We start from the raw sequence: 15,120 nt of genomic DNA on the forward strand, positions 1-15,120 counted from the left end.
TTTGAAAGGAGAGATGGGTAAGAAAATCATTAGAAAAATTAACATGGAAATATGAACAGGGAATTTTACGATTTCCCAATTTTAAAAATTATTATAGAGCAGCACAATTAAAATTTTTAGTTTTTATGTTTGGTAAATTAAACCATCATGGGTGGATATTGAAATAAATAAAATAGGAGAGGTTAAATCAGATGAGTTCATTTATAAATGGGATCTCAAATCTAATGTAAAAACAAGGAAGCTCCGATATTAAAAATTTGTTGAATATTTAGAATAAGGTTAAAGTGGAAGTTGATGGATATATTCTTTTATTAAAAACACCAATAATTAATCGTTTAGCATTTTTTGGGTCCATGTGCAAAAATAATGGTTAAAATCATGAATTATATTTAAAAAATCCTTGATCGGTGAAGTTTTCCCTAAAATATAATTATTTTATAATGTTCTTAAGGTCTTTGAGTGTCAACTGATGCAATCAGATTTAATTATTTGTAAGAGTTTTATAATGAATATTTTATATATTAGTTTTGGGATTAGATTAACTTGGTGGGTCCCTTGGGTTTTTTTTGTGGTTTGTTGTTTTTTTTTAAGTTGGATTTTAGTTTTTATAAATATATTTTCAATATATTTATACTGGTTAATTTTTTTTATTATGTAGCTATGTTGTAATGTTCTTAATTTTTGACATTATATATGTGAATAAATAAAATATTAAAAATAGAGTGAGCCTCAGTGAACCAGATTGGAATGTTAGCAGAAGACTGGAAGTGGGCATTGATTGGCCACGTGAGCTTGGATTGACCGTGAGAAATACCAGCAGCAGAAAGGGCAGTTGCAATAACCTCTGTTAGAAATAAAATCAATGATGGTTGTTGTCTCACAGTACAGAACCTGGGTTAAATCCTGATCCACGTGCTTCATGTGTGGAGCTTCCTTTTTTTTTAACTGTGACTGCACAGGTCTCCTCCAGATGCTCATGTTTCCTCCCACATCCAAAGATGTGAGGTTTGATAGGTTAATTGTCCACTGTGTGTGTCGGTGTGTGTGAAATCTAGGGGCAGTGACAAAAAATGATTGGGGAGAATAACATAGGATTAATATAAATGGGTGCCAATGACTAGTGTGGACTTGGTGGGTCAAAAGCCTCTTTCCACACTTCCTCTGGGACTCTATAACTAAGGTGGTTATTTTAAACATCCTGGCAGCAGCTCAGATAAGACCCTTGAAATAATATTGACCAGGCCTGAATCCTCCAGGGAAGATCTGCCACATAATGTGTGGTCCAACCTATTTACTGGCAGTGTAGTTTTATGCATCACTGAACACTTCAAGCATGCTTGTGCACTAGGATCCTGCAGGTAGTCCACACTACATCAGGTCTCAGCCAAAAAGGCCAACAATTCCTTCGAAACAAGGTTGGGAAAAAGATTTAAACACAGAGATAAAGAACAAAACATGGGAGAAGTTATGTATAGGAACAATGAGGAACACGATAAATAGTAGATTATGTATGATTCAATATAAATGGCTACACAGATTATACATTACTCCTCAGAAATTAAAAGAATGGTACCCAACAGCTTCGGATAGATATTTTCGTTGGAAAAAAGAGATTGGAACAACATTACATGCAATTTGGACATGCTCAAAAGTAAAAACTTTTTGGGAAGATCTAAATCTAATATTAAACAAAATCACAAAAAATAATATACCAAAAGATCCAAAAAAAATTCTGTTAAATAATATAAAAGACAAAAAATTAGGACTAAAATTAGACAAAGCCCAAATAAAATTTATTATGATAGCGTTAGCAGTAGCCAAAAAATGTAATTATGACAACCTGGAAATTAGAAACAAACCTTAAAATACAGCAGTGGTACAGAAATAAACAAGTGTATTCCATTAGAAAAATTACATACAATCTGAAAGACAAGTGTACATTATTTGAACAAATTTGGGAACTATACATAAAATATGTCGGAGAATGCCGGCCACAAACCTCCATCTTGTAAAACAACATAATTATGAGCACAAGAAGATTTAAATATGTGAAAGTAGACAATACAACTTGTTTCTCTTTCTTTGTTTTAAGTGTTTTATTCTTTACTGATTTTTATGAGGGTGGGGAAGGGGAGAGAGGAAGTGGGGGGAAAAGAAAAAATGTCACAATATATATATATTTTGTTTTTTTTTAATTTTTTTATTTTTCACACAATAAACCATAATTTTTATCTTTTACTTTTATATACTGAGTCAGTTCATTTTGTTGTCTTCTCCTTCTGTCATTTTAGGTGGTGGAGGTTCATGGTAGGATTTCTCTATTGTATTTCATGTATGGTTCCTATATTGTTTGAATATTGTGATGTTATTTCTTAAATTGTATGTTATTTTTTCTAATGGAATACATTTATTTATTTCTATGTACCATTGTTGTATTCTCAAGTTATCTTCTAATTTCCAGGTTGACATAATACATTTTTTTGCTACAGCTAGGGCTATCATAATAAATCTTTTTTGTGCCCCATCCAAATCGAGTCCAAATTCTTTATTTCTTATATTTCTTAGAAGGAAGATCTCTGGGTTTTTTGGTATATTGCTTTTTGTGATTTTATTTAATATCTGGTTTAGATCTTCCCAAAATTTTTGCACTTTCTCACATGTCCAAATTGCATGTATTGTTGTTCCCGTTTCCTTTTTACAGCGAAAACATCTGTCTGATACTGTTGGGTCCCATTTATTTAACTTTTGGGGTGTGATGTATAGCCTGTGTAACCAATTATATTGTATCATGTGTAACCTCATGTTTATTGTATTTCTCATAGTTCCGGAGCATAGCTTTTCCCATGTTTCATTCTTTATCTTTATGTTTAGATCTTGTTCCCATTTTTGTTTAGGTTTACAGTTTGTTTCCTCATTCTCCTTTTCTTGCAGTTTGATGTACATGCTTGTTATAAATTTTTAAATTATCATTGTGTCTGTAATCACATATTCAAAATTGCTTTCTACTGGTAACCTCAGACTGTTTCCCAATTTGTCCTTCAAGTAGGTTTTCAGTTGGTGGTATGCAAACCTTGTATTGTGAGTTATATTATATTTGTCCTTCATTTGTTCAAAAGATAATAATTTATTTCCCGAAAAACAATTTTCTATTCTTTTGATCCCTTTTCTCTCCCATTCTCTGAAGGAAAGGTTATTTATTGTGAAAGGGATTAGTTGATTTTGTGTCAATATTAATTTTGGTAGTTGATAATTTATTTTATTCCTTTCTACGTGAATCTTCTTCCAAATGTTGAGCAGATGGTGCAATACTGGTGAATTCCTACGTTGTACCAATTTTTCATCCCACTTATAGAGTATATACTCAGGTATCTTCTCCCCTATTTTATCTAGTTCTAATCTGGTCTAATTTGGTTTCCCTTGTTTGATAAAAATCTGATAGGTATCTTAATTGTGCTGCTCTACAATAATTCTTAAAGTTTGGTAGTTGTAAGCCTCCTTGTTTGTACCATTCTGTTAATTTATCTAGTGCTATCCTCGGTTTCCCCCCTTTCCATAAGAATTTCCTTATTATTTTCTTTAGCTCCTTGAAGAATTTCTCTGTTAGGTGAATTGGTAATGATTGAAATAGGTATTGTATCCTTGGGAAGATGTTCATTTTAATACAGTTTATCCTTCCTATCAGTGTTAGTGGTAAGTCTTTCCAGTGCTCTAAGTCGTCTTGTAATTTTTTCATTAATGGCTGATAATTTAGTTTATATAGATGGCCGAGATTATTATTTAGTTGTATACCTAGGTATCGAATTGCTTGTGTTTGCCATCTAAATGGTGATTCTTCCTTAAACTTTGTGAAATCCGCATTATTCCTTGGCATTGCTTCACTTTTATTTGCGTTGATCTTGTACCCCGTTACTTCTCCATATTCCTTCAATTTCTTATGTAATTCTTTTATTGATATTTCTGGTTCTGTTAAGTATATTATAACGTCATCTGCAAATAGACTGATTTTATATTCCTTCTCTTTTATTTTTATCCCTCGTATTTTATTTTCTGTTCTTATCAGTTCTGCTAGTGGTTCTATAGCTAATGCGAACAGTGAGGGAGATAGTGGACATCCCTGCCTTGTTGATCTGCTTAATTTAAATTGGTTTGATATATATCCATTTACCGTCACTTTCGCCAAAGGTCCCTTATATAATGCTTTCTCTGGTAGGTTGAATTTTTGTAGTACTTTGAATAAATAATTCCATTCTCTGCGTCTGAAGTAACCACTACTGTTGGAGTTTTGTTTCCTTGTACTGCATGGATTAAGTTAATGAATTTACAGATATTGTCCGTTGTTCGTCTTTTTTTAATAAATCCAGTTTGGTCTAGTTTTACTATTTTTGTTACACAGACGGCCAATCTGTTTGCTAATAGTTTAGCTATTATCTTATAATCTGTGTTAAGTAGAAATATTGGTCTATACGATGCTGGTGTTAGTGGATCTTTCCCCGTCTTTGGTATTACTGTAATTATTGCTGTTTTGCATGAATCTGGTATGTTTTGTGTTTTTTCAATCTGGTTCATTACTTCCAGGAGAGGAGGAATTAATAAGTCTTTGAATGATTTATAGAATTCTATTGGGAGTCCATCCTTTCCCGGTGTTTTATTGTTCGGTAGTTTTTTTAATATCTCCTGTATTTCTTCTATTTCAAATGGTTTTATTAATTTATTTTGCTCCTCTGTTTGTAATTTCGGTAGTTCAATTTTAGTTAGAAATTCATCTGCTTTGTCTTCTTTCCCTTCGTTTTCAATTTGATATAGTTGTTCGTAGAATTCCATGAAGTTTTCGTTGATCTATGTTGGGTTATATGTAATTTGTTTGTCCTTTTTCCTTGATGCCAATACCGTTCTTTTAGTTTGTTCTGTCTTAAGCTGCCACGCTAGTATTTTGTGTGTTTTTTCTCCCAGCTCATAATATTTCTGTTTTGTCTTCATGTTCTTCTCCACCTTATATGTTTTTAGTGTTTCATATTTTATTTTCTTGTCTGTCAATTCTCTTCTTTTAGTTGTATCTTCCTTTATTGCTAATTCTTTTTCTGTATTTGTTATTTCCCTTTCCAACTGTTCTATTTCTCAATTGTAGTCCTTCTTCATCTTAGTTGCATAACTTATTATCTGTCCTCTGATGAATGCTTTCATTGCATCCCATAGTATAAATTTATTTTTCACTGATTCCGTATTTATTTCAAAGTACATTTTAATTTTTCACTCAATGAATTCTCTAAAATCATGTCTTTTAAGTAGCATGGAGTTTAATCTCCATCTATACATTCTTGGTGGGATGTCCTCTAGCTCTATTGCCAATAACAGGGGTGAGTGATCCGATAACAATCTAGCTTTATATTCCGTTTTCTTAACTCTTCCTTGAATGTGGGCTGATAACAGGAATAGGTCTATCCTTGAGTATATTTTATGTCTACTCGAATAATATTCCTTTTCCTTTGGGTGTTGTTTCCTCCATATATCCAAAAGTTGCATTTCCTGCATCGATTTAATTATAAATTTGATTACTTTTTTCTTTCTGTTAGTCTTTTTTCCAGTTTTATCCATGTTTGAGTCCAAATTAAGGTTAAAATCTCCTCCTACTAGTATATTCCCTTGCGTATTTGCGATCTTCAAAAAGGTATCTTGCATAAATTTTTGATCTTCTTCATTAGGTGCGTATACATTGAGTAAATTCCAAAATTCTGAATATATCTGACATTTTATCATTACATACCTCCCTGCTGGATCTATTATTTCCTCTTCTATTTTGATTGGTACATTTTTATTGATTAATATAGCTACTCCTCTGGCTTTTGAATTATATGATGTTGCTGTTACATGTCCTATCCAATCTCTCTTCAATTTCTTGTGTTCCACTTCAGTTAAATATCTTTCTTGCATGAATGCTATATCAATTTTTTCTTTCTTCAGTAAATTTAACAGCTTCTTCCTTTTGATTTGGTTATGTATTCTGTGAATATTTAAGGTCATATAGTTCAACATGGCCATTTCATACTTGTTTATCTTTCCTTTCCCTTTCCTCATCACCACCTTCCCTTCTTATCCATTTCTGTTTTCTTTTTTTGAACACATTATAAGACAACATTTCTAAAACATAAAATATTTCCACTATTCCCATATCTAAAATTCCTTTAACCTCAATAGTCCCTCCCCTCTCTGAGTTGCCCTTTGTCCCTTGTCGGCAACCACATCTCCCCTCTTCATTTGGATTTGCGAACCCGCTCGCAAGCATCAACTGATTTCACAGTGACTGTTATTCTTCCCCACCCAGCCCCCCCAGAAAAGATTTTAATCTTCATATATAACAAAGCTCACTCCCTTAATTCCCTACTATATATATATATTGTTGATGATCATTTGTGGATGTTGTTATTGATATGACATAGTGCAAATAAAAAAATTAAAAAAAAACAATTCCTTCTCCCTCCATTGATGCTGCTGACCTGTTGAGTTCCTCCGGCAGATTGTGTTTGTAGCCCAAGTCAAGTACTCAGTTCTGCCTAGCAACAAGGTTTTTTTTAAAATCCTCTCACTTAATGCACAGAAACTTTGTACGTGTTAAAATGTCTATGTCCTGCTCACTGGAAAATTATACACTGATTAGTTTCCCTCTTTAATGATTTTGATCGTCATTAATCTTCTCTCTTCTCTTTGGCTTGGCTTCGCAGACAAAGATTTATGGAGGGGTAGGTCCACGTCCGCTGCAGCTCGTTGGTGACTGACAAGTCCGATGCGGGACAGACAGGCACCGTTGTAGCGGTTGCAAGGGAAAATTGGTTGGTTGGGGTTGGGTGTTGGGTTTTTCCTCCTTTGTCTTTTGTCAGTGAGGTGGGCTCTGCGGTCTTCTTCAAAGGAGGTTGCTGCCCTCCGAACTGTGAGGCGATATCAGCCCACTGGCGGTAGTCAATGTGGCAGGCACCGAGATTTCTTTAAGCAGTCCTTGTACCTCTTCTTTGGTGCACCTCTGTCTCGGTGGCCAGTGGAGAGCTCGCCATATAACACGATCTTGGGAAGGTGATGGTCCTCCATTCTGGAGACGTGACCTACCCAGCGCAGTTGGATCTTCAGCAGTGTGGATTCGATGCTGTCGGCCTCTGCCATCTTCAGTACTTCGATGTTGGTGATGAAGTCACTCCAATGAATGTTGAGGATGGAGCGGAGACAATGCTGGTGGAAGTGTTCTAGGAGCCGTAGGTGATGCTGGTAGAGGACCAATGATTCGGAGCCAAACAGGAGCGTGGGTATGACAACGGTTCTATACACGCTGATCTTTGTATGTTTCTTCAGGTGGTTGTTTTTCCAGACTCTTTTGTGTAATCTTCCAAAGGTGCTATTTGCCTTGGCGAGTCTGTTGTCTATCTCTTTGTTGATCCTTGCATCAGATGAAATGGTGCGGCCGAGGTAGGTAACTCCTTAACAAAGGGCAGGAAAGGCCTGATGCAGGTTGCTCTGAAAGTAGAGCAGGTCTTCTGTCCAGAGATGGTATGTAGCCGACTGATCCACCTTGCGATCTGCAACAATCACCGTGAATCAGGAGCTCCTGAGGGTGATGTAACCAAACCTATCATCATCCTGCCGAAATACTCCATACAGTGTCCCAAACCAGGTAGTGGGCAGCTGCCTCCAAATTGATCTAGTATTAACTTCTGCGGAAGCTGATGAAAAGCTGCATTAATATCAGCAGAGTGGGGAATGAACCCCATTAAAACAGAGAGTGTTGTCAAATGCGTGGTCAAACAGAACCCCTAAATTCATACAAGTTAGATGAAAATTCCTCGCAAAATATCACTTCCTGCATCAATGTGAGGTTCACTGCTCAATTGCACCATTAAACTCTGCTTGGCTCTTTAACATTTTAATAAACCACTTTTAAAGGCAATTTTTTGGATTTTTCTTCTTATTAACATAACTTCCCTTACATTTTACACATAATAATTGAAATATTTTCTAGTTCTTCAGCCCAGAACATTTATACCAGTTGATTGTTTTCCATTCGAATTTGCTGATCTTTCTACTGCAGTTGGAATGGTTAGAAAAGGCCTTTGTCACAGTGAAGTCCAGTAAACCTTCAGGGCACTGGCACAAGTAGAATGACCAATGATCAAGGCATTGTTGATGCATGCTTTATCTGGACAAACTCCATCCAAACGAAGACAACTGTAGGTTTGTGGGAACTTTAAAACCCTCAAGGTTGAAATCTAATCTATTAAAATGAATTTATTTATTTACAACATGGTAGAAGTTGATTCCGGCCATTGAAACCTGTACTGCCCAATTACACCCAATGAACCTACCATTCCTAAACATTTTTGGAGAGTGGGAGAAACTGGAGAACCAGGAAAAACCCACACAGGACACAGGGAGAATGTGCAAACTTCTCCCAGACAGCGCTGGATTTGAACCCAGGTGGCTGGAGCCATAATAGCATTGTGCCATCAATTCCCCTATGCGAACCATGTCACCCAGAATGATCTCAAGATCCTGGTAGTCACTTTCTACTCTTTTCAACCAAATTTTTAACTTGTACCATCTCCTCAGCATAGACCAATACCCTTACACAATTCAAGGTTGTATGCAAATTAAGAATTTCTTATTTTTGAATCAAAAACTCAAATTATTAAAATAAATTAAGAACAAAAATGATCTCAAGTATAATCCTTGTAGGATCCCAATTTCCATCCTCTAACACTGAATAGTTATCCTTTATCGACCATTCATTCATTCATTCTGTTATGTTGTCTATTTCTGCATGGAGAAGCTGGAGAGGTTCAGTGGGCCAAGCAGTGTCCATAGAGAGATAAATGGACTAGCAGTTTTTTGGTTGGGTCCCTTTTTCTAAGCCATCATTACATCTTACAGTTTTGTTCACTTTTAATGTCATCAGCAATGAACACAAAAAAACCTTGTCTCATTCAGGCCATCCATGTTTGGACCCTATATAGAAAAGCATATGGAATTTGAATGTGAGGGTCAATGTTTTATGGAATCTTATCGGAGTGTAATCATCTTTGCTATTTCAAGTCAATTAAAATATGATTAATAGTTAAACACAAAAATCTGTAAAAACACTTTGTAGTTTACACAAAAGTGTTGGAGAAACTAAACAAGTCAATGCTCTGATTTTTATGTAGTGAAAATAAAGATAAGAGTTAAAAGCAGGCAGGTGGCTGAATAGAAGGTGGGAGGAAGGGCAAGGGGAGGGCAAGGCACAGGCCCATAAGAAAGAGGTCATAGTTAGATGGGGGTGGGAGGCCACAAGAGGAAAAAAATAGCCGAGAAGTGGTAGGGGGGAGGAGATAGCTCTAAATGAAGAAGGTGGGGAGATCTGGGGAGGGGGTTACGGAAGATTGAGAAAGTCAGGGAGGACAGAAGGAGGGTTGGGGAGGTCAGAGGGGAGTTGGAGGGGAGATGAGAGAGTCTGAGGGCTAAGAGGGTGGGAAGAAAAGGGGTGCTCAGGGAGCTGGAGGGAGATAAGGGGGTTTAAAGGCTGGGGAAGTGAAAAGAAAGGGGGTAGATAGAGAAAGAGATGGGGTGAGTAGTGAGAGGTGTGAGGGGGATAGAGATGGGTAAAAAGCAGAGGGGAATGAAGCAGTGGGATCCAGCAGCGGAAGAATCCAAGGTGTCAGTTTTACAGAGACTGAGGTTGGTGTCGAAACTGGTGATGGAGTAGGTGTGGATGCCAGAACAGGGTTGCTCAGGACTGGGGTAAGTACCTGCATTGAAAGAGGCATCGGGGACTACAGCAGGTAGAAGGTCTATGTAAACATTGATAAACATTGGTAACAATTCTCTAGCACTCACATTCACAAATAGTTCAGTCATTCTAATCCATTCATTTCTTCATTGTAGCAGTTAAGGTACAGGCACTTGCAACTGTTGATCTGTTATCTGCGAAGAACTAGGATCGAATTTACACAAGATGTATAGAAAATTTCTGATTGTTTGGCCAAAATAGGGGGTTGACCTTTACATAGGATTGATTTTTACATGAGTATATATGATAGGTATTAAATAGCATTAGCAAATTAGTGATCACCCAGAACATAATTCTTCACAATGTAAGCTTCAAGTTATCAAAGATGTTGACTGTATTTTGCATGTTAAAGGCTGTTATGCTCCATTTAGCTCAATACCACATTTCACACCTTCCACTTTGCCCCACCACTGATTTCCATGCATCAGGAGATACCAAAAATACACGGCATGAGTCCAGTCATTAAAATGGCAGAGCAAAGGTGGAGAAAGTGGTAGGGGATTTATATAGGCAAACCAACACAGATGAAGGAGTTGCAGACTTATTGAGAGTGTGAAGGGCTGATTGATATGACCCCATGTGTTGTTGTTTTAAACATCAATATCCAGATCTTCTTCCTGAGACAGGCCTTTGCTCGTTGAATGCTCACAGCTGGAAACACATGGAAGTAGGTGTTATGAAGGAAAACTCACTCAAAACAAATCAATCTTGGCAAGTGCCTGAAGAGAGGTGGATTTTGATGTTCCTTTTGTTCTGAATTTGTTCGAGAGAGGTGCTGATTCCACTTGCCCTACTTTATTGCTGCAGGAAGCAACAGGACAGGAAGTGTTTGGGCCTAATGCCAAGAATAATAGATGGGCTACCAAGCAGTGTATCAGAGTTAATAATAAAACTATCCTATTCACCCCTTGAAATGACCCCCTCTGTTACTAATACAGACAACCCCTGCATTATTGGGGGGGGGGGGGTGGAAGGACTGTGTTCCAAAAGACTGGGCTGTATTGTGATTTCCCATGTTAACACAGCAGTTAGCGCAACACTGAACAGTGCCAGCGACCCGGGTTCGAATTTGGCACTGCCTATGGAGATTATACGTTCTCCCAGTGTTTGCGTAGGTTTCCTCCAGGTGCTCTGGTTTTCTCACTTCAAAACGTTTGGGGGTTGTAAGTGAATTGGGTGGCACAGGCTTGTGGGCTGGAAGGGCCTGTTACAGTGCTCTGTCTAAAAAATAATCATAAATTCGCTTCATCTGTACATATCGAGAAAGGCGAGGTGAAAAATAATTGTGTTGATTTATTTACTTTAATTCCCCCCACCCCCCCACATGAATTCTACGAGAGAAAATTATATTCTGCATCAAATATTTGGGCAGTGATTCCTATAATTGCTCATTCCCATGTCTTGGAAGGCAGGAAAGCGAGGGTCACCTGTGGCTGCTACCACTAAAATAGTGATCCTGAACTGTAATGGGAAACTGGGCTCACGAGCAAGTAAGTAGGTTGGGTAATGGGGGAGCTGTAAAGGGCAGTGGTGTTATAGGTATCTGTGCTTGAATCTTGCCTCAGTCGCACTGCTTTATTTTAGGTTGAATCAAGGAACAGTTTAGATTTCATTGAGTGCATTAGTTATCTTCAGAAAACCATATAATGTTCATCATTATTTTGTACACATTTAGTTGAGGATTTATGACTAGATCTATGATCAATTAATTTGGAGTTATACTGTAATTTCATATTTCATCTTTAAAAACCATGGAAATTTAATTCTGAGATCATGCATCTTATATATTCTATTAACTAGCCACATTATTACTGGTACTGTGCCAGTTAATATATTACTCTGGATTGCAAAAGACTAATGTACAAAACAGCATAAGTTAGAAACACACCAAGAATAAAAATCAAATGGTAGATCATGATTACAATTATTTTCTAAATGATTTTGTATCCTCTACACTGCTGCAGGCTAATAACAGTAAGAAAAGCTCATGGAACATGAGTTAAATAAGATAATTGGTTGACGTTGCGATTGTAGTTTACACAAAAATGCTGGGGAAACTCAACAAGTTGTGCATGAGCCACTTTCTTTGTGACCAAGCAACATTTCCATAAGACTACATGACTGAGGACCAGAGATAGGCCATTCAGCCTATTGAGTCAGGTTTGCCATTCCAATCAAGGCTGATATATTTTTCCTTTCAAGCCCATTCTCCTGCCTTCTCCCCATAACCTTTAAATATACCCAATGACTTGTCCTCCACAGCCATATGTGGCAACTAATTTTGGAAATCACCAGCATCTCCTCTTCTCTGTTCTCAAGGGATGTTCTTTTATTTTGAGGCTGTGCCCTTTGGTCCTCCCCTCTCCCACAATTGGAAATGTCTTCTCCACATCCATTTTATCCAGCTCTTTCAATATTCAGTAAGTACTGATGAGATCCCCTCCCACCCTTCTAAACTCCAGCAGGTACAGGCCAAAAGCCAATCAACGGTCCTCATATGTTAACCCTCTCATTCCTGGGATAATTCTCATAAACCTCCTCAGGACCCCCAGCAAATGTTCAGTAAACAATCAATGATTTGGAAAAGGAAACCAAGTATAGCATTTGCATATTCGCTAATGACACTAAATTAAGTAGAAAAGCAAATTGAAAAGAAGATGCATGCAATTCTGGTCTCCTTACTTGAGAAAGGATATACACTACTGGCTTTGGAGGCAGTGTAGATGAGTTTCACCAGGTTGATTTCAGAGATGAGGGGATTAACCAGGACTTTCCTCACTGTAATTAAGAAGTATAATTTTTTTCATAGAGAATTATGAAAGGGGTAGATAAGATTAGAAGCAGGAAAGTTGTTTTTAGTGGTAGGTAAGATGAATTCAGGAACATAGCATCAAGATTTAGGGGAATAGATTTAAAACAGAGATGAAGATGAACTGCTTTTCTCTGGAGAGTAGTGAACCTGTGGAATGATTACTCACCTTTTTTGAAAGTTAGCATGAAACAGGACCCAACAATTCTAATTAATCTATGGTATCTCATTCGATGCTCTGATCTCTGCTGTTTATATATCTAATTGTGCAAGGATGTCATGGGAACTTTATACAAAGAGTTTACACTGTTCAAGATGAATGGATGGAGAGAGATGACATTCTGAGCTAGATAAGGGTTATAGAAAGCCCTGACACACTAATTGCAAAGATCTAGGCTTTCATTCCATGCACAGACTTGAACTGCCCTGGACATGATTCTAGGATTGCAATAGATACTAACAAACACACTAATTTTTTCTTGAGACTGTCTGAAGGAGGATCTTAAAGAGAGCATTGGTACTTTATGGCTGAGAAAAAGCAGACAAGAACAACATTGTTCAGATGGCAAGATTCACAGATTGGGAAGAGATTCAAAGCCTGAGAAAAGATAGAAACATATCAAAATGCAAAGGGGAACATCTCACATGAGAGACCCACAGAGTGTGTCTCCAAAAAGAGGGCTAATGCACTGAGAAGCCGAATGGAAGAACTGGCAGATGGTAATGAGGGCTTAAAACATTATTTTCAGCACGGCTACTATTGAGCGATGGATGTGCTCACTATATGATACTTCAGAACACTCTGTGATCAATTTTCCACAACAGGTGCTGGTTATGTGTAAACCATTAAGACCAGGGCAATTCCACCTAAATCAAAAAAATACTTTTTTTGGGTCTACTTTTTTCATCCAGGTGTAAGTGAGAAAATGTACTGATAGTAAGGATGAGTGGATAATTAAATTTAAAGGAATGAATACAACCATTGTCTGTAAACTGGACTGGAAAGATCTGTTCATTTTAATGTTGAGTCATTAAAATGTATGGATAGGAATATCAGACAGGAGGCAGACGGATCAATTGGCAAAGAGTCTGCAGAGGCACATTGATGAACAACATATTGGCAGGCTTGTATTTTCCAAGATTATCATGTGACATTCTGTGGAAAAACTTCAGACACATTCTCATACTTGAGCTGCCTTCTCTGTGAAGAAATTCAAGATCATAATGGCTGAGGTTTTTCACCATAGGATCATTCCAAGTCCCTGAAGCAGATTTTTGCCATGTCTCCTATTTTGCTACTCACCACTACATGGAAGAGTCATCCAGGCACTTTGTTTGAGGAGAAGTGATTTTATTCCCTTGGCTTTCAGTGAAGGACAGGTAGCCAGCATTGTTGGCTTCCCATAAGTTCATAAGAGCTCTTCTCAATAATCCAAAATAAAATATGAATAGGAAATCTTAAGGTCACACAAACAATTTGAACTCTGGGAAATATACATGGCACCTTCAGCTTGAGGGTGTCGACATTACAATATACTTTTAGTAGCTTGTGTCTCTAGGGTTCCATTTACTTCCCTGACTGTAGGTTGAGGACAGATGCAATAAAAGCCACAAAAGTCCTCAAATCAAAGCAGAAAATGCCATACCTCCTGAAGAGGTGATGTTATTTACTGCTTCATCACTCTCTGTTGCATGCTGTACATTCATACCGATCAAACCAGTCACTGCTCGAAAAGTGGAGGCTGAGGATTGAAAGGTTTAACATGGAGAGCGGCAGGAGAAAGAGGAGGACTAGAATGAAGAAGATTACCAGGACTGTGCCCATTCATATCCAGACCCTTCTTCTCTAACTTAATGGAGGAGGAGTCAGTGAATGCATGGGAATTCAAGGGTCTCTCCACAGAGAGATCATTTTCATGAGAAATCTGCAAAATAAGTATCTCCACTTCAAACCACTTGGTCATTCTCACCCTGAAATCCTCAACACTCAATGTAATTAATTCATAAGCAGTTGGGGGGAGATCATAGGACCCCTGGGCCCCACTGTGCAGGTTCACCTACGCTGAAAATAATTCCTTAATCCTGTAAAATAAATTGTGTCATTATTGGTCAAACCACCATGATCTGGGCACAAAATGGACTTTCCTCTGATCGGATCTAAATATTGGCTGAAACCTTGAAGCCGTTCCTCTGCAGCTCAGTATCAGGAATGGCTGGTCAGCATGAGAGATTCAGCATGAGAGAGTAATGCACATAACTACACTTTGGTCATTTTGGCATTCAGTGGGTTTGGGAGATATACTGATGGGGATATATTTTTTCCAGCCAATGAAGTTAGCAATCAGTAATTCCCCATGAGATTCCAATTGCAACAATTTTAAGCTAATGCCCCATTAGACCCTTTCAAGATTTCAAATGAGACACAACTGATTGAGTGATAGTTTGGGGTTAAAGAAGAAGTCTGCAGATGCAGTAGAACAGTAACAATACAGAAAACACATCAACAAGG

Source organism: Narcine bancroftii, chromosome 7, assembly GCF_036971445.1.
Source record: "Narcine bancroftii isolate sNarBan1 chromosome 7, sNarBan1.hap1, whole genome shotgun sequence".
Lineage (NCBI taxonomy): Eukaryota > Metazoa > Chordata > Chondrichthyes > Torpediniformes > Narcinidae > Narcine > Narcine bancroftii.